Source organism: Pezoporus flaviventris, unplaced genomic scaffold (genome assembly GCF_033815535.1).
Source record: "Pezoporus flaviventris isolate CSIRO_AGI_PZ_B2104156 unplaced genomic scaffold, CSIRO_AGI_Pfla_v1 ptg000145l, whole genome shotgun sequence".
In the NCBI taxonomy this organism is placed as follows: Eukaryota; Metazoa; Chordata; class Aves; order Psittaciformes; family Psittacidae; genus Pezoporus; species Pezoporus flaviventris.
The window spans coordinates 475790-485331 of NW_026892693.1; the positions used below are offsets into that span (position 1 = coordinate 475790).

Genomic DNA, 9542 nt, shown 5'->3' on the forward strand with positions numbered 1-9542 from the left:
CAAGCCGTACAAAAAGGGAAGTTACAGACAGCGCTAGGTTTAATTTCCATGAAGAACTCTTTTAAGGGATCCTGATATGCCCCAAGAACTATTGTATGCACAAGACAACACAAGAGGGTTGAACTCACTGTATTCAGGGCAGTCCTAGGCTGGCGGAGATGCTGCAAACTCACAAGCAGCTTCTGACTTGTCTTTATTTCCTGGGAGCTGAAATGATTAATTCCCCATGAGAGAAACCAGGATCATTCGGCAGATCCCATGGGGAACAGACAAACCTCCAGAAGCTCACACTTTGGAGCTGGAATCTATATTCCAAAAATACATCAAGGCTTTATCTATGGCTGTAAACACCAGCAAGCACATCACACAGCTCTGTGCTGAGAAGACAAGCCATGACATAACATCCAATTTCACTCTTCTTTCCAAAAGGTGCAAAGCTCTTTAAACTCCAACCTCTAACAAGGAGCAACACAACAGATCTGAATGGAAACCTTTCAGGGGAGAAAGGAACCAGAGGGGTTTTTGTCCTACCATTTCTATTGTACTTACTGCAATGAAACCACAATAGCAGGGCCTGAATTTCCCCGTTTCTTCCTATTATCCAGCTCAGTTTTATTTAAGGTGGTCTGAGGGATTCACCATATTATTTGCATATTTGCTTCAGAACAGAGTAAAGACTCAGTCTAGAAGCCTGCCTGGATCTAAGCTCAGGATCTCTCAGGTCTGTGCTGATAATCGTATCTCTGGACCAACAAATCACAAAGAAACATGTTACAGAGGAAAACAGACATGCAAAACAAAGGCTTAGAGGACCTATTCATTTTTAAGGCAGCCTTCTCATATTTAGCCATTAGCTAATTACTCACAGTAACCAGAAATGCTGTTTAAAATTGTCTTACCATGCCTTCACAAGAGAAAAACCTCACACAGTTTCAGTACCAGCAAGTCTCTGCTCTCATTCAGCACGAAGCTACAAGCTCTTCAGTAATATAACACATCATTTAGAAGCTACACATAAATCTTCCCATCTCCCATGTCACAGAGCACCAAAGAAGCTATCCCACAGATCCTGAAGAGGATCTTCAGTGCTTACTCACCCCTAAAGATGCCAGTGCCTGACAGAGAGGAGCATGGTGATGAAGACAGACTCACCCAGACACCCTCCAGGACAGCTTTCTCAGCGAGTTCCCCCTCAGGGCACAAGGACGTTCTCACCCTGAGGAAGACTCAGGGCAAATGGGAGTGGAGCAGCACAAACCTCTACGTGGATGAAGGAGCTCACAAAACTTCTTACGAAACAGCAGGCATTTAGAAAATACTCCACCCCAACAGTCTTCTCTAAGATTCCCATAATAACCACTGGTAGGAGAGGGCTCTTCAGCACCAGGTTCCTGCCAATGCAGCCATGTAGATCTGCGCATAAGGTCATGGAAATGAGCTCAAACAACTCAGGGAGAATTTAGCATAATATGAGATTCCTAGAAATCAGTTCCACTGGGGTTTGTATCCTTGCCTGCTGAACAGCAGCTTTGCATGAGGAAAAGGCAAGTGAAATACAAGGAAACTTAGAATTTGAAAGACCTTAGAGTGTATCTTGTATCCTGTTCTCAGGGAGGAATTTTTATTGAGGTCAAAGACATCACTGAGGAATCCTCTGGTTGTTTTAATTTCACACAAAGGGAATGTGCAGGAACCAAAAGCAGGCGGGCTGCTGATGAACAGAACCGAGAGGGCTGGAGCAGCTCTGCTCTGGAGCCAGGCTCAGAGAGCTGGGCTGAGGCAGCCTGGACAAGAGAAGGCTCCTGAAGGGGAGACCTGAGAGCAGCTCCAGTGCCTGAAGGGGCTGCAGGAAACCTGGAGAGGGGCTTGGGACAAGGGCCTGTAGGGACAGGCCAAGGGGAATGGCTTGAACCTGCCCGAGGGGAGACTGAGATGAGCTCTTAGGCAGAAGCTCTTCCCTGGGAGGGTCCTGAGGCGCTGGCACAGGGTGCCCAGAGAAGCTGTGGCTGCCCCATCCCTGGCAGTGTTCAAGGCCAGGTTGGACACAGGGGCTTGGAGCAAGCTGCTCCAGTGGAAGGGGCTGGGGCTGGAACTGGATGAACTTTAAGGTCTCTTCCAACTCAAACCATTCCATGATTCTATGATTCCAAGAGCCATGAATTCACAGTTCCAGACATCCATAGCCAGCCTGAAGGAGACCATAAGGCCAGGTCTCCTGCAAGAGACACAGAAGCTCCAGTGGAGGGGGTAGGAATGGGAATTCCAGGGGCCTGCACAAGTCTGCAGGAGCATGAGCCCAGTTAAAGAAGCATCAATGTAAAGGCACAGACTGGAAGCTTGGGGTTAAGAGCCCATGACAAAACTATTCCTTGCCTAAGCAGGCTCTGCTTGCAGTGCCGATTTTTCTGCTCTTGCTGCAAGAAAGAGGAAAATATTCAACAACCTTTTTATTCCATCTTTTAGCTTGACACCTTTTCAAAGAAATCCAGTGTATGAGGTAAGGGACCCACAGCCCTTTCACTGGGAGGAGAAAAAAGGGGTAAAAAGGAGGAAGGAAAAGAACAGAAATAAGAAAGGACTGAAGACAGAGAGCACGTTCTTCCCCAAGCTCAGCAGGAATTCTATTTTGTATATGAAATCATCACCAAGCTACAGCACTGAAACCCCAAATTTTGGAAGCATTTTATAGTAGAATATTCCCCTTTATGTTGCTTTCTAATAAACCCAGCCCTTTTCACATTATCATTTGTTAAAGCTTGTTGTGATGCTTCAGAGTTCATATTCCACAGTATTTTAGACTTTAACAGATCAGTTGGGTATGCTCTTACAGTGTGATAATGAACTTAGGATCAACACGCCAAGTACCACGACTTAAACTCATGCACCCAAGCAAGCAGACTAAGAGCCTTAGCATCTAGCACAGTAGAATTAAAAGTAGAGTGATTGCTGCTGTAGGGGACAAGAAATATATTGCATTATTGGAAAGCAGAGGGAGATCTAGTGAGCAGGATCAACATACCATGGTTGCACTAAGGGAGCAGACTCTAGAGTCTTATTTCTGTGCCCTGTGAGTAACTATCAGCTCCCAGCTAGTCGTGCTCTTAAAATACACAGTAATTTTAGGGTTTCAGTAGGCAAAATTTTCCATTTCTTATCAAAAGCAGAGAGATCATTTCAGTTTCTTCTCTCACAGGAGTTCAAAGCTGCACAGATAATGCACCCACCACATTTGCAAGATGTTTTTCCTCTGATTTCTCTTCGGAAATACACAAAACGAAGTGTTGGCTTGAAACGGAAGGAATGTAGTTCTAAGTAGAAGCATCACAAGGATTCCCACCGCCGTGAACCATGTGCCATGTGTGTTTGTTCTGGCAGATATACACTTAAATTAACAGTATCATGTGAGTACAGAGCAGATAAAGAAGGTATCAGAACAAACGAACGTCGAGTAAAGTCTGATTGACTCCAAAGAATCTATTCCAGTAGGAACAAACATCCTAAAGCTAACCCCAGATCCCCAGAGTCCATTTGTCACGCTCCTGATAGCACAAAGGCCACTTTCATAAATTCCTTTCCCCCAGCTCTCTCAAAACTCCAGCCCTGAAGCGCTCTCAAAGCAGCTGAAAAGAGTTTGCACTCATCCAAACATCTCAATAGCTGTCTCTTTAAATGGAACTTCCTCAAACTCCAGTGCTGAATCCGGCTCAGGATGTACTTATTCATCTGCTGGATCACTGTCAGAATCAGCTAGCTTTAAATCAGTATTATTTGCTGCTGCTACCTAGGTGGCAAGCTGAGAAAGGGAGCATGCTGCTTTCTCAGAGGAAAAGCAGGGTGGAAGCAGGCTCCCCAGAGTAAAAGCCTCTTGCTCTAGGGTAAACACATTCTGCTGCCCAAGGAAGAGCTCTCAAACATCCTTTCCCTGCCTGAAGACAACAGAACGACTGCTGTTTAATGCAAGAAAGCTTAATTGTAGGCAGGCCTCTAAATCATAGAATTATGGAACGGTTTTGGGTTTTGGGAAGGGTCCTTAAAGCTCAGCCAGTTCCAACTCCCTGCCATGGGCAGGGACACCTTCCACTAGAACCCACTGCTCCAAGCCCCATCCTTTAACACTGCCAGGGATGGAGCAGATGACAACTCAAAGCCTCACAGGCTCTTGGCTGTCCAAAGCTGAGCAGTGTCCCAAGCCTGTATTTCCTACAAGCCTCCAGCTTGGAGGTTCTTGCCTGGAAGCGGTGCACAAACCCAAAAAGACTGGTATCTGTGTTGCTTTAAGGAGAGTTTTCAAAGTCACAGAGCCTTGGAAGCAGCAGATCAATCTATTTTTCGCAAATGCATACAATTATATCCCAGCTCAGAAATCAAAGTGACCTATTTTGAGGAGCTAACTCAAAATTAATGAATTTCTAAGAAGAGGCTGCACTGCAGACACCCATCTGCCTGGTTTTAGTCTTGGCACCTTTAAACATCTGTACCTTCAGGGCCCCAGGATTAAAGATCACCTCACAGATAGAGCCACAACTTGAACTTCGCATGGGTTACAGTGACAATCCACAGCTCCTGCACTCAGATCCATCAGGAATGCCAAACCTTTTGGGGCTTGTTTTTCCTTAAAAGGGAAGCACAGACAGGTGGGACTGATAAAAACATGGAAATCAAACGGATTTTCCAAAGGGCAACCAAGGGGTTTGCAAGTTTACGCCTCCAGTTCCTAGTTAAGATGCACACAGTGTTTAAGGGGTACATAAAAGTCTCTTCATAGAGCAAACAGAGGCAGACCCAGCACAAGCAATGTGATTTCTATTCCCATACAAAGTCCAACAGCACGTCCATACAAAGCAGATATTTTGGGTCATAACTATGTTGTCCATTTTGACAGTTCCCTGAGAAGTTAAACTCTGCCAGAGTTTAGTAGAAGACAAACACAGAGCTGCTGCTGAAGGAAAGTCTTAACATTACTGAACAGGCTGATATCGACATTCTTTTTTCCTTTTTAATGGAAGGTATTTTGCTTTACCCCATTTCTCTATTTTTTTTAATGCAACGTTTTGGCATTGGAGGATTTTCATCCTTCCCACTTTTCCCCCTGGAGCAGCACGTTTCTCAATTTCAACCACTCAGACCATACCTTGTTGCACAACTGCTCCTTTCTAGGGCTCTAGAAAAGGAACAGGGGGCACAGCACAGTGAAGTCTGACTTTCTCAGCACCCACATCCTAACAGCAATTGAACTGTCAGGGGCTTAAAGCAACCCCTGTTTCTGTGTGACTTCTGATTTTGCAGCTAGCAGGCAAAGGACCTTAAGTTAAAATGGAATTCGGATCAAATCTGGTTTTTACAGGTCAGTGCTACCAAAATCTATACATAATCCATACCCTCACGTCATTTTGACTCTTAGCACGTTATAGAAGGAGTGAAATTTGTGTAAACCAGTTGGTAACTCCCAAATCTCTTCTTTAAATGCAGATTTAAAGAGGACTGTTTCTCCTACTCCTTTCTGAGGAGCTTCAGTTACAGAAGTTCCAGGCGACATACATTATTTACCACGTAGCAGATGCTGCTCAAGTTTCTCGTCCCCATTAGCTGTCCCTGGCCTGCCTGTCCGCTGCAGCCTGACACACACATTGAGGGCTGAGCAGTAACTTCAGCAGCACCTCTAAGAACCCCACGTAACTTTCATGACACAGAAAGCTAACACCTGGGCCAACAAATAACTTCACCCTGATAACGTTGCCTATTTAGAGAAGCTCTCCACTTCCGCCCACTGGAGATACATGTTTCAACGTAACAAACCCAAGCCATTAAAGACTTTGCCTTTCCAAAAGCCACTTCCTGCAATTTCATTATCTCCCAACCACGACTATGTTAAAAACACTCTGCCTGACCGCACAAAGCGCAGCCTCTTCCTCCTGTCCATCCAGAACGCAGCAGGGCGGAAGGACAGCCGGCAGCACGAAGTTTTACCCTGGCAGGCAAGAATCAAGCCTTCCCCACCTTGGCCCAGGTTATACTTACCCTCAGAACCTTTTAACCCACCCCACCGAGATGTGCTGCTTCCAGCACACGGCGCTGCAACACTCCAGCATCTCAGAAGCTGTCCAGAGCACCTCTGGTGATCACAGTGCTGTTTCCCACCTGGAGCTGGGGTTGTAAGAGCCATTGGGACCTGCAGACTCAGCAACCACCATTCCCCCGTCCATCCAGAACACAGCAGGGCGGAAGGACAGCGGGCAGGACAAAGTTTTGCCCTGGCAGGCAAGAATCAAGCCTTTCCCACCTTGGCCCAGGTTATACTTACCCTCAGAACCTTGCCTCTAACACGCCGTTTAACCCACCCCACCGAGATGCGCTGCTTCCAGCACACAGCGCTGCAACACTCCAGCATCCCAGGAGCCGTACAGAGCACCGCTGGCGATCACGGTGCTGTTTCCCACCTGGAGCTGGGGCTGTTAAGAGCCATCGGGACCCGCAGACTCAGCAACCACTATTCCAAGCGGCAACTGAAGCCTGTCCCAAGCACAGCGGCAGGTAGCGGTGCCCAGACCGGGCACAGGGCTGAACAGCCTGGCAACACCCCAGCTGCACGCTCTCAGGGCGATGTATCCTTTACTTCCATAAGCATGCGGCTCACTGCGACCCTAAACGAGGGCTCCTACACCCAGGGCGCGGTAAACCCGCATCACTGGAGCACCTTCAGCCCCCGCTAACTGCGGGAGCCCGCGGGGCCGCCCCGAGCACTGACCGACTCCGTGGGTCACACCCACCCCTCCGCACAGCGGCGGCCGCTCGCGGTGCCGCCAGCCCGCAGCGCCCATCCCATCTCCCGTGGCAGCCAAACCCACCTCGGGCCGGGGGCTCGGGCCTCCGTTCCGGGGAGGGAAACCGCCTCGTCCACCGGGCGCAGGCCACGCAGCCCCGGCGGGGGAAGCCTGCGGCTCCCGCTCGCCCCAGCCCGCAGGCTCCCCCCGCCGGGGCTGCGTGAAGCGGGGCACCCCCAGCCCGCACCCCCGCCCCTCGGCACCTGCCGCGGCCGCCTCATTGCCTCACGGCCCGCGGGGCCCTGCCCTCCCGCCGCCGCCATCCCGCCTCGCCTCACCTCAGCCGCCGCCGCCGCCGCCGCCGCCCGCGACGTAGGCCCAAGGCCGCCGCCGCCTCCATGCCGGGGGCCTGGCGGCCCCCCGATTCTCTAACACCGCCTCCGCCCGTGCAGGGGCCGCCCCCGCCCGTGCCGGGCCGCCCACTGCGTCAGCTTCGTAAGGACCGCTACGCACCCAGCGGTCACCATGGCGACGGCTGGGGAGGTGGGAGGGAAGAAAGCGCGCGTGGGTAAGGGGGGCGGCGGCGCCCCCTGGCGGGCCTGCGGCGGCGGTGCGGGCGGGACGCGGGGAGCGGCTGCCGGTAACGGGGATCGAGCCCTGGTCCTGCCGCTGGCCCCCGGGGCCCCCACACCAGCAGCATCCTGCTGGGCACCAGGGCCACAACCCCCTTGAGGGCGCCGGCTCCCTCCCCACTGCCAGCGCAGCCCCACAGCCAGAGCTCCACTTAACCCCACTCCAAGCATGAAGCAGCTTCGTGCCCCCCAACACATCACTGACGGACAGAAACCAAACACACCTGGCTCTCCCAGCATCCCTTCCCCGATTAGAACACCGTGGAAGCCTCTTCATGGACCCTCCCAGACTCGCATATTCACTTACCAACTAAATCCTCATTAGGATGGACACATCTTAACAGCCTTCCCTCACTCGTGGCATTGCAGTGGTGGAAGGACAGCGGTGGCCTGGGGTGGACACAGCAAGGACTCAGCAAGTACCAAAGTATCAGCCAAGAACGTTATGGAATGGGTTGGGTTGGGTTGGAAGGGACCTTAAAGCTCATCCAGCTCCAACCCCAACCCCTTCCACTGGAGCAGCTTGCTCCAAGCCCCTGTGTCCAACCTGCCCTTGAGCACTGCCAGGGATGGGGCAGCCACAGCTTCTCTGGGCACCCTGTGCCAGCGCCTCAGCACCCTCCCAGGGAAGAGCTTCTGCCTCAGAGCTCATCTCAGTCTCCCCTCGGGCAGGTTCAAGCCATTCCCCTTGGCCTGTCCCTACAGGCCCTTGTCCCAAGCCCCTCTCCAGGTTTCCTGCAGCCCCTTCAGGCACTGGAGCTGCTCTCAGGTCTCCCCTTGAGGAGCCTTCTCTTCCCCAGGCTGCCCCAGCCCAGCTCTCTCAGCCTGGCTCCAGAGCAGAGCTGCTCCAGCCCTCCCAGCATCTCCGTGGCCTCCTCTGGCCTCACTCAACAGCTCCACATCTAGAGCTGCCCAAGGCTGAACTCAATCCTCCAGGTCATATTTTAGATGCTGCTATTGCACAAGACCAGAAAAGCAGCAAAAAGAGCCTCCTGTGGGCAGAAACGCGTGTCCCAGAAAACAGTTCAGCTCATCCAGCAGGGAATAGCAGCACATACCCATCTGTCCATTCCTCCTTAAAGCAAGTAGAGCAGCCTTCAAACGGTCTGCTCGCTGAAATCACCGTACCTTGAAAATAAAATAGCCTGACAGTGCTCTAGGTGGTAGAAAAACATCCAGCAAAGGCTTTGAAGCCCCGGGATTCGTTTCTCCTGAGGGCTTTGTGTACTGTTCAGGCATCAAAACCACACTCACACTCATTTTAAGTCCCTTTATCTCTCCAGACAGGTGCAAAGTGGCTCAGGTTTAGATGAAAAGCTGGTGCCAAATATAGTATTTAGCCAAAACCATTTTATCCTTCCAAGGTCTTCCCCTCCAGCGTGAGCCATTGTCAGCAGAGCCAGCGCCATCCCGGTGCGCAGACATTCCTGGAACCTGGAGCAGACAGGAGCAGGAACGTCAGGAAAACCATAAGCAACTGCTTAACTGATGAAAATATAATCAGTAGGGGCTTTATTCCCAGTGCTTCCCAGTACATTCCAGCCTGGATGCTGCCAATTGATGTATCCAAGCTATTAAACCGGTGCAGCTCAGGCTTTCTGCTTGCGATGCTCAGATGTCCGTATCTAACTCAGCTCCACGAGAGCTGCTGCTTATCAAAGGCCAGCCTGTATTTAGAGCACAGCCCTATCCATGGAGCACATCCCAGCCAGGAGCAGCTCTTCATTCCACACTCCTCTATGGCAGGGACACAACTTACACCCCAATGTGGGCTTTGCTTCGTGTTGACCTGTTTCCTTAGCGCTCCCTCAGGACTTCACACCCCTCAACGAAGGGCACTGCCCTCTCATTGCACGCAATGGGAGAAGGGGGCAGAGCCCTCACAGTAATAACTCCTCACCAGCACCAAAGCTACACAAGGCATCCATTTGTGTGCATCACAGGAGAGGTGGGATGCTCGCTAAGCCCCAGTGAACCTGGTCCCCACTTACATCCTCCGCAGCACGAACATCAACTCGGGAGCATCCCAACCTGGGGAGAACGAAAGATTTGGGGTTTGAGTGCCCAGGGCAACGGCACAGAGGTGTCAGCGATAAGTCCTACACCTTAAGAGGGACCTAGGAGAGCAGAGACATCCATCAGCGGGGTT

General features: G+C 51.1%; 1 protein-coding gene across 4 annotated transcripts in view; it reads right to left on the reverse strand.

The window, feature by feature from the left end:
• Positions 1–7273, reverse strand: part of DAGLA (diacylglycerol lipase alpha) — a 70859-nt gene extending 63586 nt beyond the window's left edge. For 2 of the 4 annotated variants that reach the window (XR_009747731.1, XM_061479301.1), the window contains exon 1: positions 7100–7272. The gene's annotated coding sequence lies outside the window, so the exon portion shown is untranslated. Of the gene's footprint in view, positions 1–1097; positions 1216–7099 lie in introns of those variants that run through there. The other 2 variants (XM_061479304.1, XM_061479302.1) reach the window with 2 other exon arrangements.
• Positions 7274–9542: the final 2269 nt, after the last annotated feature.